Source organism: Monodelphis domestica, chromosome 1, assembly GCF_027887165.1.
Source record: "Monodelphis domestica isolate mMonDom1 chromosome 1, mMonDom1.pri, whole genome shotgun sequence".
NCBI lineage: Eukaryota > Metazoa > Chordata > Mammalia > Didelphimorphia > Didelphidae > Monodelphis > Monodelphis domestica.
Window position 1 is genome coordinate 162,012,463 of NC_077227.1, and position 17,231 is coordinate 162,029,693.

The following is a 17,231-nucleotide window of genomic DNA, read 5'->3' on the forward strand; positions in this document are numbered from 1 at the left end:
GGCTTGAAGTCAGAAAGGCTCCATGAACTCAAATCTGGTCTTAACATTTCAGGGAAGGAAAGAAGGGAAGGGAAGGGAAGGGAAGGGAAGGGAAGGGAAGGGAAGGGAAGGGAAGGGAAGGGAAGGGAAGGGAAGGGAAGGGAAGGGAAGGGAAGGGAAGGGAAGGGAAGAAGGGAAGGGAAGAAGGGAAGGGAAGGGAAGGGAAGGGAAGGGAAGGGAAGGGAAGGGAAGGGAAGAAGGGAAGGGAAGGGAAGGGAAGGGAAGAAGGGAAGGGAAGGGAAGGGAAGGGAAGGGAAGGGAAGGGAAGGGAAGGGAAGGGAAGGGAAGGGAAGGGAAGAAGGGAAGGGAAGGGAAGGAAAGTCCATCTCTCAAATGAGTTAGAGAAGGAAATGGCAAACCAGCCTAGTGTCTTTGCCAAGAAAACTCTAAATAGGATCATGAAGAGTCAGACACAACTGAAATGACTAAACAACAGCAACAACAAAATAACCTTTGGGAATACAGTGTTATGGGTATTCTAGAACAGAGCATCAGGGAGAGATTTTGGTTGAAGTGGTTTTTTGTTTGTTTGTTTGTTTTTTAAACCCTTACCTTCCATCTTGGAGTCAATACTGTGTATTGGCTCCAAGGCAGAAGAGTGGTAAGGGCTAGGCAATGGGGGTCAAGTGACTTGCCCAGGGTCACACAGCTGGGAAGTGTCTGAGATCAGATTTGAACCTAGGATGTCCCGTCTCTAGGCCTGGCTCTCAATCCACAGAGCTACCCAGCTGCCCCCATGAAGTGTTTTAAATTTTGGGAACTAATAGTGTTTCCTCTTCTCTCACTACCTTGAATAACAGAATTCTAGGGCAGTAGGAAGGATGAAAGGAATGGAAAAAAGTTAGTCTGAGGACCCAAGTGTGTGAGATGGATGGTCTATGAAACATGACCCTATGGTGGAGACAAATGCTTCTGGAATCCACTATGGATTCTGAGGAATAGGATTCTTTCCAGGTCAGTCCTCTGGAATCTGGCCCCATCTTCTATCTTTTTGTAGCCCTGGGCCCCAGATTTTTAGAGGTTTTGTAAACTGAGCTTTCAATCTTCTCCCTCCAGAGCTAAATTCTATGTCTCTTTATGTTAATGGGGACTTCTAAATGTAGACCTGGGAGTGAGAAAGAAGAGCTGAATGATGATAACTTCCCTTGCCTAGGAGTATAAATATGTGGGATCCATGCAATTCCATTGAGGTTCTTTCTAGGGCAAGTCATTTCAGTTTCCTCTACCTCAGTGTCCTTGTCTGTTAGATGAGAGACTAATCACTGCCTTGAATTGTGAGGAAAAAATTATAATGAATGGGAAAGCATTTAGGAAAGGTAAAAGCAAATTCATAAGAAAAGGGACAAAGATACCCAAAGATACAAAACTGAAGATTTGGGGGAAGGATTTTTTTCTGTAGTTCCATATTATGCTTTCTCTGGGACCCTATCATCTGCATAGTAACTTTAATTGCTCTCCAGGTCTAGCTAAGTTATAAACATTTCCCTCCTGAGTGCTCACAATCAATTAAATCTCTCTAAAGTAGCTGGAGCCCTAAAGAAGGATTTGTAGTCCAGTGGCACCTTGGGAGCTGAGTTGAGACCTGTTAAATAGCTGATTCAATCACCCTAATTTCTCTCTGCTCTCCAGCTTGGCTCTAGTTACCTGCTTAAAGACTTTTCAGCTACAAAGACCCCAGGAGTCCCTATCAAGGAGATGAGAGGGAGAGAGTGACCATTTCTGTCTTTGGAGAATAAAAGAAAATATCTGAATCTTGACAAGAACCAAGAGACACATCAATTCAACAAGTTGTCAAGCTATGTAGAGTCAGAAGATTTGGGTTGAAATCCAGGTTCTTTCACTTTGCTGTGTGACCTTGGAGGAATCTATTTAGCTTCTCTTGGCTTCACTTTCTTCATCTGTAAAATGTTTTTGTTGTTCAGCTGTTTTCAATTCTTTGTGACCCCATTTTGGAGTTTTCTTGGCAAAGATATTGGAGTGGTTTGCCATTTCCTTCTCCAGCTCATTTTATACATGAGGAACTGAGACAAATGGGATTAAGTGACTTGTCCACCATAACACTAATAAGTGTGTGAGGCCAGATTTGAACTCATTGATTCCAAGGCCACTACACTCTACACTGTGTCATCTAGCTTCCCAGTAAAATAAGAGGTTTGTATTAGGTGACCCCTAAGATCTAGGGGTAAATCTATGATCTCATGCAAGTTTTACTTTGTGCTGTAAGAAAGATAAGAAAGAAGTGTAATAGTCAATCTCATACCTATAGATTGGGGAATGGCCAAACAAATTATAGCATAAGAATGTAATGTAATATCATTGTCTTGTAAGAAACAAATATGGAGAAAAAAATGAAGAGACATATATGAACCAATGGAGAATGAAGTATCAAACCAAGAAAATTATATATAATGATAACAGGTTAAATGTAAAGAACAATGTCATTTACTGTTATTTTTTAGTTGTGCTGACTCTTTGTGCCTCCTTTTCTTGGCAAAGATACTGGAGTGTTTTGTCATTTCCTTCTCCAGCTCATTTACAGATGAAGAAACTGAGATCAACAGAATTAAGTGTCTTGCCTAGGGTCACATAGTGTGAAAGAGAATTCTTTATTGTCTATCCTGAATTAACACTAACTTAAGTACCCCTACTTAGTCACTAGACTGAAGACAGGATTAACTCTCTTTTGTCTACTTTTAAATTGAATCAACAAAAGATTAAATACTCTACTTAGTACTAGGTGAGAAGCTAGGAAGGTATTTATAGAATTCACACCCTTAGAAATTCAATCAATCAGGAATCTGTGAATCTTTTTGATGAGAACTTAACCTTCAGAAGGTGAGAGGTTGATCCCACAGACATGGCCTCCTGGGCAGTGCTAGACAATTTGGAAACTATGATTGGCCTGTGTGAATAGGGGAAAGGACAAAAAGCAAGCCCCGAACTCTGTCAGAGGTGATTGTCTTTAAGAAGATAGTCTAAAAAGATTGTCTTCTAGAGAGAGTCTTAAAAAGTTTTCAAGGGAACTTTGCTGGAGACTTTGGCTTGGATCATGGGCTCGGAGTTCAGCTTCTACTTGGATTCTGACTCTTGGATTGCTTCGATGGGTGAGTGAAAGGCTGACCCCTTTCCTAGCTTCTGGAGCAACTAGCTTCCATCTTGGAGGAGGCCTAGTGGTTCCTCACTACCAGCCTTACTGGTTGAAAGCTAATTAATCTCTGGCTAGATTAAGCAGACCAAGAGCAAAACATTTAGGGTGATAGGATAGATAATTTCTCTATCCTCCTCACATTTTTATTCTTTATTGTTTCTTCTCTATTTGCATATATTTGTAAATAAATTTCTGATTCAAGATATAATAAATACTTGTGACCACATAATTTCATATAATCATTGTCCAACCATTAATTTTAACCTTTACAATAACTAGTAAATGTCTGATACTGGATTTGAACTCAGGTCTTATAGACTCTAGGGCCAGCAACTCCATCCACTGGGTTCCCTAGTTACCTTTCTTAATACAGTGTGGTTGTAATGTAAAGTTTGGCCCAAGATATGAATTAAGAAAATACCCCTCCCATTCTTCTTTTCAGAGGTGAGGGACTAATGGATTGCCAGACACGATTGATATAATGATGAGTTTTGCTGCATTGCTTCTCTCGCCTTTAAAACCTCTGTTAGAAGGAATGACTCCCTGGATGGGAGGATTCCATTTGAAAATGGAAATGCTATGAAAGCAAAAATAAATAAAAATGAAATTTTGTTAAAGATACAGTCTCAGCCATCACAAAGTTTGTCTACTTAGTGAGATCCATGAAACAAGAGAATGATGGAAGTTCAAATGTCATCAAATATCTGCAGAGCTGTGTGGTGTAGACACTAAATATTCTGAAGTCAGATAACTGGTACATTCGAGAGAATGCCAGGTCTACAGATGGGATGTCCTGGGTTCAAATGTGGTCTTGGATATTTCTCAACTGTATGACCCTAGGCAAGTCACTTGACTATTTGCCTCTTTTCCCCATCTGTCAAATGAGTTGGAGAAGTAAATGGCAAACCACTCTAGTATCTTTGCCAAGAAAATCCCAAATGGAGTCATGAAGAATATGATATGACTGAACAACAACAACAAATGCTATGAGAGAAGAAAGGCAAGCAAACACAGAAGGGTTGAATAAGTAGGAATCACTCTATGGAGTAAGAGAAGTTTGAATTGGGCCTTGAAGGATGGGCAGGTTAAGGATAGGTGGAGAAAAACCAGGTGAAGATTGTTGATATAAGGACACAGTCTTCATTGAAGTCCTCCTAGGATTTGGCATTGTACGTGGTTTGGCGAGATCTTAGGTTAGGGACCAGCCCTCTCTGTTGGATGAAAACTGGAAGCTGGACTTTAATAACTACTTAACCCAACCACTTCATTTTATAGATAAGGAAAGTGAGGTCCAGAGAACCAATTCACCTAATTGCTTATGCAGATAACAAAAGTAACAGAGGAGACACTAGAAATAAATCAGGTTATCCTGATTCCCAGACCAGTAGTGTTTCCACTGCACCATGTAATCTCCTTGTGTGAGGGGAGGGGGCACTTTATAAAATGGCAGTGATAATTCTTCAGATGTTCCCTTCATTCTCCCATCTATTCACCCATAAACCATCCCTCTTCTGGGTCCAAAGGTCCAATTGGAATACCATGTCCTTCATTGAGTTGAAAATAAGATTGGAAATATGTTTAAAGGCACAGGGGCTGCATCTAGTGAAGGTAATTGGCCAAGAAACCTGGGTAGCAATGGAAGACATTCAGAAAAAACTGATCATGGTGAATGAACCTGGAACTAGGCTAGTGGACTGCTGGCTTCTAGATACTCCCTAAATCTGGTTTGCTCCAGTAAATTGGCCCCATCTTTCAAGCCTAATTTTGATTGCCTCTTTAAACATGTGACAGCATCTTTAGAGGCAGTTTGAAAAGATGGATAGAATACTAGAATCAGGAAAACTAGACTTCAAATCCTGCCTCTGACATTTACTAACTACATGATCCTAAGCAAATCAATTAATGTCTCTGTGCCTCAGTTTCCCCATCTAAAAAATCAGGTAGGCGAGCTAATTAATCATCAAGGTTCCTTCCTGTCTATGACTTTCATAGCACCTTCCCCCACAGAGGGTAGGCCTCCTAGCCTAGAATTTGTGAACTTATTTTTTAAAACATATATTTTGACAACTACATTTTAAAATGTTTCCTTTGCAATCCTACAGATTCTATTTTATACACTTAAAGCCATTATGCTGAGAAAAGGCTTCTTCACAAGACTGCCAAAGTGGTCCATCATACACAAAAAAGAGGTTAAGAATCCTTCCATTAACCTGGGATGAGGATGATGCCTCTAGAATCCTTTCTTGTTCTGAATCTATGATTATGGGAAAGTCACTAAATTTCACTAAGCCTCTGTTTTAAAAAAATATATTTTTTCCCCAATTACTTATAAAAGCAGTTTTTAACATTAAAAAATTTTTTTTGAGTTCCAAATTCTGTCTCCCTCCCTTTCCTCTCTTCTTCCTGAGATAGTAAACAATCTGATACAGATTTTACATGCACACTCATGTAAAACATTTTTCTATATTAGTCCTTTTGTGGAAGCAAACTCAAACAACCCCCTACTAAAAAAAAATGAAGAAAGAAAATGAAATGTAGTATGTTTCTGTCTGTATTCAGATTCCATCAATTCTTTTTCTGGAGGCGGATGGCATCTTTCATCAGCAGTCCTTGGGGATTGTCTTGAATTGCTGTATTGCTGAGAATAACTAGAGTCTCAGTATCTTTATCTATAAAATGTGTATAATTATACCTCCTAGACTTGTAGGAAGGTTCCAATGAGATATAAAGTGCTTTGTAAACCTTAAAACACTCTGTGTGACATAGTGTTATTATTACTAGCAGCTCTGGTTTCCCACCCTGTCTCCACAATCTTATGCCTCCAAGGATTCTGGGAAGTGACTTAGCGTCTTGGAGGGGGCTTCCATGACGTCTAGGAAGTGAGGAGACATTTGGCAGACTTCTGGGTCTGCTGCATATACCGCACACTCTCAGGTATGGGGATGGAGTCTCCTCCCAAATGACCCTGTGGCAGCTGGGTTTTCCCATCCAGAGTTATGTCATCAGAAGCTGGTGGAGGCCCTTCTTGAGGTCTCAGTGAAATGTAAGGATAACAACCCAAGATTTATGTCTAAGCCTCCCACTTGGCAGCTTCCCAAAGGTCAAGCTACGCCAATAAGGTTATGGCCGTCAATCCCCGTACAGAATTCCTTAAGCCTGAGCTTAAGCCCCCTGCACGCTGGCCTCAAGGGAACCACTTGGGTGTTGTCAGGAGCCCCTCTTGTGTGGGGATGGGGGGGGGCTCTTCCATTCCCATTTTATCATCCAGTGGACTCCAATGGGCAATGAATCATACCAGTCCCCGGTTCATGGCGTTTTGTGGGGTAATTCTGTCACCAGGAGCATCCTCCCTGGTGGAGGCCCGGAGCCAACCAAAACACAAGAGCTGTGGGCCAGCATGGGGTGAACGTAGCCAGCGGTGGTAGGGGGGACCAGCTGCGTGATCTACAACCGCCATTTTTAGGACCTCCCCTTACTGCTGAGGGACTTGTGTTTATCTCCTCCATCTTCCCCGTTCCACCCGTGCCAGGCGCCCTGGCAACCAGAACAGGACCCCCCTCCACCCTCCCAGGCTTTAGCATCTGTCTCTAGGTCTGTCTGCTGCTGAAAACAGAAGCGAGATAATTGACTTCTTGAGTTACAGAGATTTGTCACAGCTCTGAAGGGTGGCTGGGGCCCGCCGGCTGGCTGGCTGAGACAGTAACTCATGTTGGAAGAGACTTAGTGGGCTATGGAGGGAAATGAGTGTTGAGAAGTGTCACTAACCCAGGGCCTGCCTCCAAGGCAACGGTCACAGGGAGGGGTGGGAGTGGGGATTAGGACCCCAGCAGGTGGCCAGACCGGAGGCAGGGCTGAGGAGGGAATGTGCCCTTTTGCCACGGCATGGGAGCTGGACGGACTTATTAGGCAGCGGTGGGGCACAGTGACCTTTGGAGGAGGAGAGGTAGGGAGACAAGGAGTGGGTGAGCTCATGGGAGAGACGTGGGACCCAGACCTGGAGGGCTCAGTATGAAAACTGACGCATGAGTCACTGGGGGAAAGGGAGACTTTTTTTTTCGGTTGGTAGCTGGTTTTTTTTTTTATGTATGTGCTTTTAAAAGAGGGAGAAAAATTAAAATTAGATTAAATCAGTTCAATTTAAGCTTTATCTAATACTTATGTGCCCAATGGCATTGTAAAGTGAAAAAAAAGAAAAGAAAAAGCGGGGAAAAAGGTATTTTTCACTACTACCTCTAGGGTCAGAGGGTTCAGGTTCAAATCTTTCTGAGCCTCAATTTCCTCATCTGTAAAGTGAGGGGGTTGGACTAAATGATCTGTGAGATCCTTTCCAGCTGTAATTCATGATGCTAGAATAGAAAAAGATAAGTCAAGTGCCTTTCTTTGGGGGGATTTGTAGCCCAGCTGGGAAGAGAAGATTTTTATGAAGGCACATGCCTTCTGACATTGCTAATTGGTTCCACCATGCAGTTGGTTATGCAGGAATGATGTCATAAATGTTTTAAACAAGCAGTTGCTGAACAAAGCTATAGAGAACAACAGCTTCCTGATGTTATGGTCAAGTTTGACTATAATGATGATAATGATGTTGTTGATGATGATAATAATAAAAATAAAATAAAAGACACTCTCAAAGGTTTGCAAAGCACTTTAAAAATAGCATGAGCACCTAGGTTGTTGTTGTTGAGTCATTTCAGTTGTGTCTAACTCTTTGGAACTCCATTTGGGACTTTCTTGGAAAAGATATTGGAGTGATTTGCTATTTCATTCTTTAGCTCATTTTATAGATGAAGAAATGGAAGCAAACAGGGTTAAATGACTTGTCCAGGGTCATCTAGCTAGTAAGTGTCTAGACTAGATTTGAAGTCAGAAAGACAAATCTTTCTGACTCCATTCCCATCATTCTATCTGCTGTGCCACCTAGCTGCCCTATGATTATTCCCACTTTACAGATGGGTAAACTGAGGCAGACAGCAGTTAAGTGATTTACCCAGGGTTATTCAGCTAGTACTCATATGAAGTAATATAATGCATTAATACATCAGTCAGCGAAGGTTATATGAGGTGTATCAGTCTGCTGAAGGTGAGATCTAGACTCTCCAGGCCATGAGGAGTCAACAAAAGAGATTGGTGAGGGCTGGAATATTGGGGTAAGGCTTCATGGGAGTGGTAGATTTTCACCTAGAATCTCAATTATTGTTGGATTTGGATAAGTGCATGGTGGAAGAGGAAGCAAAGAGGATAAAGATGAATGGCAAGGCAAAAATAAATGAAGCTGACTCCTTTCTCATCTAGACCTCAAGCTAAGAATGAAGCCAGTGAAATCCTTCTAATTCTCAAGATAGATATAGTGGAGGGCTTAGTAGACAGAAAGTCTCTACAGGAGGCCCTGGGTTCAAGTCTAGACTTAGACTCTTCCCAGCTGTGTGACCCTGGGCAAGTCCCTTAACCCTCATTGCCTTGCTCTTACCACTCTTCTGCCTTAGAACCAATACACAGTATTGATTCTAGATGGAAAGTAGGGGTTTAAAAAAAAAAAGGAAGGAAGGTATAGTGGGAAATCTTAGGATCACAGATTTAGACCTGGAAGGGGCCTTCAAGGGACCTCTAGTCCAAACCTCTCATTTTAACACATGAGTAAACAGAAGCTCCCAGGGAAGTTATGTGATCACATCACAAAGGTAGGAAACATTGGAGTTAGGTTTTGAACCCAGATCCTCTTAACTGCAGGGCCGGGACTCTTTATCCTGGGTCCCATTGCCTCCCAGAGTTATCAAACAGCACTCTCCTATGTTCAGAGTAAAGCATACTGGACTCAGAGTCAAGACACTTAATCCTGAATCCTGAATCCTGGCTGTCTGTCCTTGGACAAGGGATGAACCCTTTCTATGCCTGTTTCCTTGCTATAAAATGAGGAAGTTAGACTCGATGCCTTTCTAAGGTCTTTCCTGGCTTTGAATTTATGATGATCTCACAGTAGACACCTACCACCTGAGGCTGAACTTCCCTGAAGCTGTTGGGCAAAGGTGGGTAGCTGGAGGTTTGTATTATCACCCTTCCTTTCTAGGTTGGATGCTATGGCTTTACCCAGGCTGTTCAATGCACATTTGGTTTTGGTTACTAGAGTAGCCAGAAGGAAATGAAAGCCATAAGTAGCAGTGGAGACAATATGAGATCTGGAGTCAGGGCACTGGGTTTGAATCTTAGCTCTTCCTTCTTATGTAAGGGACTTTAGATAAGTCATCCCCCTTCTCCAGGCTTTCGAACGCTCATCTCTAAAATGCAGGAGTTAGGCTAGACCATTCCCAAAGTCTTTCCTGTGCTAATGCCTATGAGCCTCATAGGATTAGAGCATTCCACTTTACTCCATCCATCAATGTGTTTGCCCAATAGATTAGGGTGTACCCTGGAGACTTTCAAAATCTAGGTTGTTTATGTGTTAGGCTGGCTCAGGCCTGGCTCATGCTAGTCTCCAAACGCTTGATTTGTTTGTTTTTACTAACTGGCCGCTAGTTCCTGAGTCAGTCAATCAGGGCAGCGGCGGGGAAGGTGACCTTGGCTCTAGCCAACCCTTCTTGTGGAGTCCTCAGATAATTTGAAATACTGATTACTATCTCACTGCAACATGACCAGGATGTGAAGTCTGGGCAAAGACTCAGGGCCAGCAAATGAGAGGGATTAAGGTTACTGCACTTGGCAGGGGCCTGAAAAAATTAGAGGTCCAGAATCCAGGAGGTCAAGATGAAGGTAAGAACGCTCAGGGGGAGGACCAATATCCCAAATTGAGTTCATGATCCTTTTCCCCAAATCCCTTCTTCTTCCAAACTTCTTTATCACTTTTGAGGCTACCACCACCCTCTCCATCATTCAGGCTCCCAATCTGCACATTCTCCTCAACTCATCGATCTCTCATCTTCCATGTCTGATCTGTTGCCAAGTCCTGCCATTGCACCTTCTCAGTATCTCATGGATGGATCCCCTTCTCCCTTCTGAGACTGCCACCACCCTGGTACAGACCACCATCACCTCACTCTTAGACTATTGTGGTAGCCTTCTGGTTAATCTCTTCCTCAAGTCTCTTCCCAATCCAATCTATCCTCCACTTAGCTAGGACCGTGATCTTCCTTAAGCACAGAAAGGACAATGTCACTTTCCCATTCAAGAAACCCCAGAGTCTCGCTATGACCTTCAGGATCAAATATGAAATTTGCTGTTTGGTTTTTAGAGCCTTTACTAACATGGCGCCTCCTGCTTGTCCAATTTTCTTACACTTTAATCCCTTCATTCCACCTTACAATGACACCATCTTCTCTGCTGTTCTTTGAATGAGCAATTGTCCGTACCTTCATTGACATTTTCTCTCTCCTCATCTCCACCTCCTGGCTTCCTTTGCTTCCTTCAAGCCTAAGCTAAAATCCCAGCTTCTTCAAGAAGCTTTCCCAGTCTCCTTCAACGGTAGTGCCTTCCTGCTAAGATTCTCTTTCATTGATACCAATGCCTCTTTTATGAATGCGGTTGCTTTCCTGTTGTTTCTTCCATCATACACACACACACACACACACAAATATCTACCAGCGTGCATATGTATATATGTATATGCATAAATGTGTGTATATGACCTCATGTGTGAATATGTATCTATTCTCTTGTATGTATATACACACACGTGTCTGTGTGTATGTGTATATGCACATATATGTACATGAATTCCTTGAGAACAGGAATTGTGTTGGGTTTTCTGGGGAGGGGGTTGTCTTTCATTTTATTTTATTCATTTCATTTTATTCCCAGCTCTAAAAGTAATAATAGTAATAATAAAAATAATAGTAAGCACTTAATAAGTATTTGTTGACTTGCCCCAAGGAACAAGCAAAAGTTCTGGGGACCAGGAAATTAAAGCAGAGAAGGGAACAGCTAGCTGGGTGTTGGAAACCAAAGTAGTTAAAGACTCCGAATCCAGAAGGTCGGGTAGAAAGCGCCAGAGAGAGCACTGATCAGAGCGTAGGAGCCAACCTGATCCCAGGCCAAGGGGGCCCTCTGAGATCTTTCCTCCTTCTTGCTGATCCGGCCCCTACTTGAAGAGGAATCCATTCTGTAACATTCCAACAAGGCCAACCCCTTGAAGGTCTCTTGAGAGGAACAACCCACTCCGTCCCCAAACATCCTGTTCCACTCTGAGGTGGCTCTAATGGCAAGGAAGGTTGTTTTTGTATTTATCTCTTACAGCATTTGCCGACTGCTAACATTTCTGAAAATCCTATCCGAGCACACACCTGCCTCATTCTTTTTCATTGTGAGTTTTCCAGCAAGGGCAATTTTTCATAATTCTAAAGAAAATGTCACCATCCTGGTGGCAAACATATATCATCTTAGAAACCATCTTGTCTAGCATTTTAGATGCAGAAAAATCGGTACACAGATTTAGGGTAAATGATTGGATAATTGTTCAAGTGAAAACAAAACAAAACAAAACATGGAATTAAAGTTTCTATGATCATCGCCTTATAGCTAGAAGAGAACTTTGTTTTGCTTTATCTAGTTCAACCTCTAGAGCCCGGTCTAGAGTCAGGAAGCCTTATCTTTCTGAATTCAAGTCCAGCTTCAGATACTTACTAGCTGTGTGACCCTGGGCAAGTCACTTCACATCAGTTTGCCTCAGTTTCCTCATTTGTCAAATGAGCTGGAGAAGGAAATGGCAAATCACTCTAGTATTTTTGCCAAGAAAACTCCAAATGGGGTCATAAAGAGTGGAACATGATTAAAAAAAAACTAGGGAAACTGAGGCCCAGAGAATTTAACTTTCCCAAGGTTATACAGATAATAAATAGCAGAATTAAGATTCAAACCCAGGTCCTGTGTGAGCTCTTTGAGAACAGAGACTGTCTTTTACCTTTCATTGTATTCTCCGTGTTTAACAGCACATGGCGCATAGGAGATAGTTGTTTAGTTGTTTTTATTTGTGTCTGACTCCTCGTGAAACTAACTGGAATTTCCCTGGCAAAGATACTGAAGTGGTTTGCCATTTTCTTCTCTAGCTTATTTTACAGATGAGAAAACTGAGGCAAATTCCGTTAAGAGACTCATCCAGAGTCACACAGTTAGTAAGTGTCTGAGGCTGGATTTGAACTCAGGGAGATGAATCCTCCTGACTCTGGGTCCAGTGCTCTATCCACTGCACCCCCTAGTAATGCTATGAAAATGTTTATTGACTGTCTGATTCAATCTGTTATCCCTTCCTTGGCCCCCTGCAACCAGTCCACTATGGAAGGGTAACTCAGTCTTGGACTACATCAAAATTAGATAAAATTAGATAAATAAAATAAAACTGAGAGGGCAGCTGGGTAGCTCAGTGGATTGAGAGCCAGGTCTAGAGAGGGGAGGTCCCAGGTTCAAATCTGGCCTCAGCCACTTCCCAGCTGTGTGACCCTGGGCAAGTCACTTGACCCCCATTGCCTAGCCCTTACCACTCTTCTGTCTTGGAGCCAATACACAGTATTGACTCCAAGATGGAAGGTAAGGGTTTAAGAAGAAAAAAAAAACTGAAAGGGACTTTCAAGTTCACCTAGTTCCAGCCTTCTTGCTTTACACGGGAGACATCAAATGATTAAGTGACTTGCTGAAAGTCACACTGATAGTATGTGCAAGGGTGCTGGGATTTGCATCTATTCAATCATGTTGATCCAAAGGAAGGAAGCAACAGGCCTCCTGCACTCTGCATTGGTCGGATCACATCCAGAGTACTGGATTTGGCTTAAGGCAGAGGCATCCACAGGAAAGAGGTCCTGATTTCAAATCCCGCCTCTGGCACGTTGTATCTGAGCGACTCAGAGCTAATCTTCGAACCTCCTTGCTGTAAAATAAGGCTCTTTGGCCTCCATGGCCCTTCCAGATCTAGGTTTGAGATCCTGTGAATTTCAGGTCCTGACCAACTGGGGCCTATCTAAAGGGAAAAGATCCAGTAGGGTGGGGGAGCCTAGAAACCATCCTGAGATGAGATGGTGAGATGGTCTCAACACTGGTGAGACAGGGAAGATGCCAAGGTCATCCACTGCCTCCTGGGCTGGTCATCTTGACTTTTGTCACTGAGAGAGAGACTGACAATGGTGCAACCCTACCTTATTTAAATCCAATTCACGCTTGAGTCATAGGAATAATAGATAGGGGGCAGCTGGGTGGCACAATGGATAGAGCACTAGGTCTGGAGTCAGGAGGACCTGGGTTCAAATCTGGCCTTAGATACTTCCTAGTTGTGTGACCCTGGGCAAGTCACTTAGCCACAGTTTGCCTAGCCCTTGCCCTTTGGATAGAAAGTTTTTTTTTTTTAAGGGTTAAAAAAACAGTAAAAAAAAACCAACAACCCTGTCCAAATCATTTAACCTCTCTCAGCCTCAGTTTCCCTATCTGTAAAATGAGAGGAGCTCCCGACAGGACATGGGATGGAGCCGCCATTCCCAAGAGATATTTAAACACAGGACAAAGAGCTAGTTATTGGGTACTGCCGTCCCCCCAGCCAGAGTGGGTCTGAACGACCCTGGGGGGCATTTCAGTGCCAGGTTCCATAACTGGGCATGAAAGCATGGGCCCAACGGGGATACGGATTCACGTTCTGGATCCCGGCTCTGGGGCCCACTCTAGAAAACACTGGCGCCTGCGACGTAGAAGAAAAGGCCACACCTGGCCAGGTTAGCCTCGGGAAGCCTTTTCCTTTGCCAATGGAGGGGTGGCCATGGTTTCCTTGGACACGACGCTGCTCTCTCCCACCTTTCCAATATAACTCCTGCCCTGGTCAAACTACGCACTGTTACTGCGCAGTCATTTTCTGTTGCATCTGACTCCTGATGGCCCTGTTGGAGGTTTTCTTGGCAGAGATAGTAGAGCGGTTCGCCATTTTCTTCTCCGGGTTACTTTACAAATGAAGAAACTGATGGGAGAAGTGGGGGGAGGGGCGGGGAGGAAAAGAAAATGATCATTTTTCCAATGAATAATGTTTGTAAATGACCAAATAAAATAATGTTTAAAAAAAATGAAGACACTGAGGCAAACGGGGTTAAGTAAGCGCCTGAGGCCAGATTTGAACTCGAGAAGAGGAGGCCCTGTACCATCTAGCTGCCCCCAGTCAGCATCTGTTATTTTCCCCATTGAAATGTGAGTTTCTTGAAAACAGGTGCTGTCTCTCTTTTTAAAAATACATCTATTTGCATCCCCAGTGTTAAACAGAGCGCTTACACATAATAAGTACCGAGTAAATGTTTTTTCATTCATTAATTTATTCATTTTTAAAAACCTTTTTCTTCTGTTTTAGTATCAGTTAAAAAGACCGAAGACGGTCAAGGACTAGGCGATGGGGATATGTGACTTGCCCAGGGGGACACACAACCAGGAAGCGTCTGCAGCCATTTTCGAACTCAGATCCCCTGCCTCCAGGGCTGCGCCTCTTAACACGGAGGAGTAACGCCCAGCACAAGCTGCGTACTCAGCAGCACCATGAAACATCTAGAACCTAACTGAGTGACGCTTCCTTCAGATCAGACACTAGGCAGTCCCCACAAATAAGCGAGTCAAACGAACAAGCTTTGAGGAAGCGCTTACTGTGTGCCCGGCGCGGTGCTAAATGCTGAGTGGACAGAAATGGACAAGGACAACAAAAGACGTTCTCTTACATTCTAATGGAAAAGACAACATAAAGATGAAATCTGTTTTCTGGAGGAGAATGTTTGCAGGTACAGAATATATAGTAGGTGCTTAATAAATGTTTGTTGAAGATCTGATTTAAACCCACAGTATTTTCCTTGGTCCCGTGCTACTAGTACATTACAGAAGGGTAACCGTCTTGGGCTACGTTAGGATTAGAGAGAATTTAAGTGCCTTGTCTAGTCCCACCCAGAGGCAACTAGATGGCACAGTGCATAGACTGCTAAGCCTGGAGTCAGGGAAACTCACTGTCAATTTTTACAATTTTTTCAAATATTACCTCAGATACTTACAAGCTATGTGACCCTGAGCAAGTCATTGAACCCTTTTGCCTCAGTTTCCTCATATGTCATATGAGCTGGAGAAAGAAATGACATGCCACAACAATATCTTTACCAAGAAAACCCCAAATGGGATCATGAAGATTCAGACATGACTAAAATAACTGAACAACAACCCATCCTGCCCTTCTCATTTTATAGGGGGGTTCATTGAAGGAGCCCTACTTACCCAAGGGTAGGGTGAAAAAGGAAATCTAGACAGTCAGGAATGAAGCCTTGAAAGGGTCAATGGAGTAACAAATCATCAAGATCCTTGAAGGACCTTCCTAACAGGGAGGAGTGAAAGTGGGGTGACAACATCACCAGAATATCCACACATGTACCCTGGCCATATGTGTTCTCTTTGCATGTGACCCTCTGAGGATGTATTTATTCGTAGGAGAGTGTGCCCCACGTTCAAGAGGAGCATGTTCCATTGTGAGTTTCTTTTTTGTTTGTTTACTCTACTATTTCATGAACCATCTTTATTTTGAACCAATTATGTCCATCAGCTGACTAGAGGGGGGAAAAGTAAACACATTTAAACTATTAAAGCTTAAAGCTGCACTGAGACTTTTGGTATATATCATTGTATTTATTAAAAGGAAAATGACAGAGAAGTTGATGCCAGCTCAGGAAGTCTACCTTCTATGGTGCTTGGTGATGACTAGCGCTGCATGAGGAAGTCAAAAAAGCCAAAGGAAATGAACATATGGGACTCATCTCAGATCAGCTACATTTTTTACTCCTCCCAAATTTTGTGAGTTCATCAGCCCATAACAACCCCAGAAGAATGGCTGACTTTTTCAATCTAACAAATCTTTGTTTTCCCAAATTGTTCTGAATGTGTTCCTGGAAAAGTAGAAACCAGCCTCAGAATGATGATTTCTCCTCATCAATTCTCACAGTATGGAACCATCCTTGGAAAAATTATGAAGGAGTTTATCTTTGATTTTTGCTCTTATTCCTCATCACTCTTTGTCCTCCAGGTGCCCAATGTGGTCATGATTCCATTTTGTTTGTCTAGCCCTCTCAGTTCCCTTTCCTGCCTACTCAAAATACTCTTCTCCAGAAAAACTATCCTCAGTTAGGAGAAAAGTAATCGGATTGAATTTATTCAAGGGCAGTTATGATCAATCTTTTGAAAGCATTTGTACTTTTAAAAATAGCTTGTTATTTTAAATGATTAATTAATGGGAAGCCAAATATTAAGGGCGGTGGTGAAATTTAACTTGAATGGGAAAGAAGTGAAAGAGAATGGGGGAAGAGAGGGTTAGAGATCAACTTCCAACTGGGCCTCCCACCTGCCCAAGGGTAAAGTCTACAAGGAATCATACAGTTATCTATTTTGCATAAATAGAGGGTTCTAGACAATTGACAAGACACCATGATCTTGGATCTGGAAGGAACCTTGGAGGCTATTTAATCCAAATCCTTCATTTTGGATAGAGAACTAAGACTCAGAGAGGTTAAGTGACTTACCCACAGGATTTGAACTCATTTCTTCTGACTTTGTCAATCACATTTCCCATTGTAACACATTGTCATTAAATGGACAATTTTGTCAATTAAGTTGAGCTGATTACAGTTGGAATCAGAATCATAGACTTCTAGAGTTAGGAAGGACCTTACAAATTACCTAGTCCAGACCACTAATTTTTCAGATTAAGAAACTGAGGCCCAGAAATAAGTGACTTTCCCAAGGCCATATGACCAGTCAATAATGAAATCAGTACTTAACCCCAAGTCTAATGATTCTAAGTCAAGCACTGTCTCTAGTTCCCAGAGTCCAAAAACAGTTGTACCACCTTACCTATATGAAAGTCGTTCTGTAGTTTGTAGCCCATCGAACCAAAGAATATTCCTGAAAACTTTGACAGTGAACAACTATTGAAGAATAAACTATCCTAGATATATTCTTGTAAAAGAATTTTTGCCTATTAAAAGTTGAAAATATTATACTCTTTTTAATTTTTTTCTTTCCCTCCCTTCTTGACATTTTGATCTTGCCTTTAAGACATTTGGTGCCTTCTCTA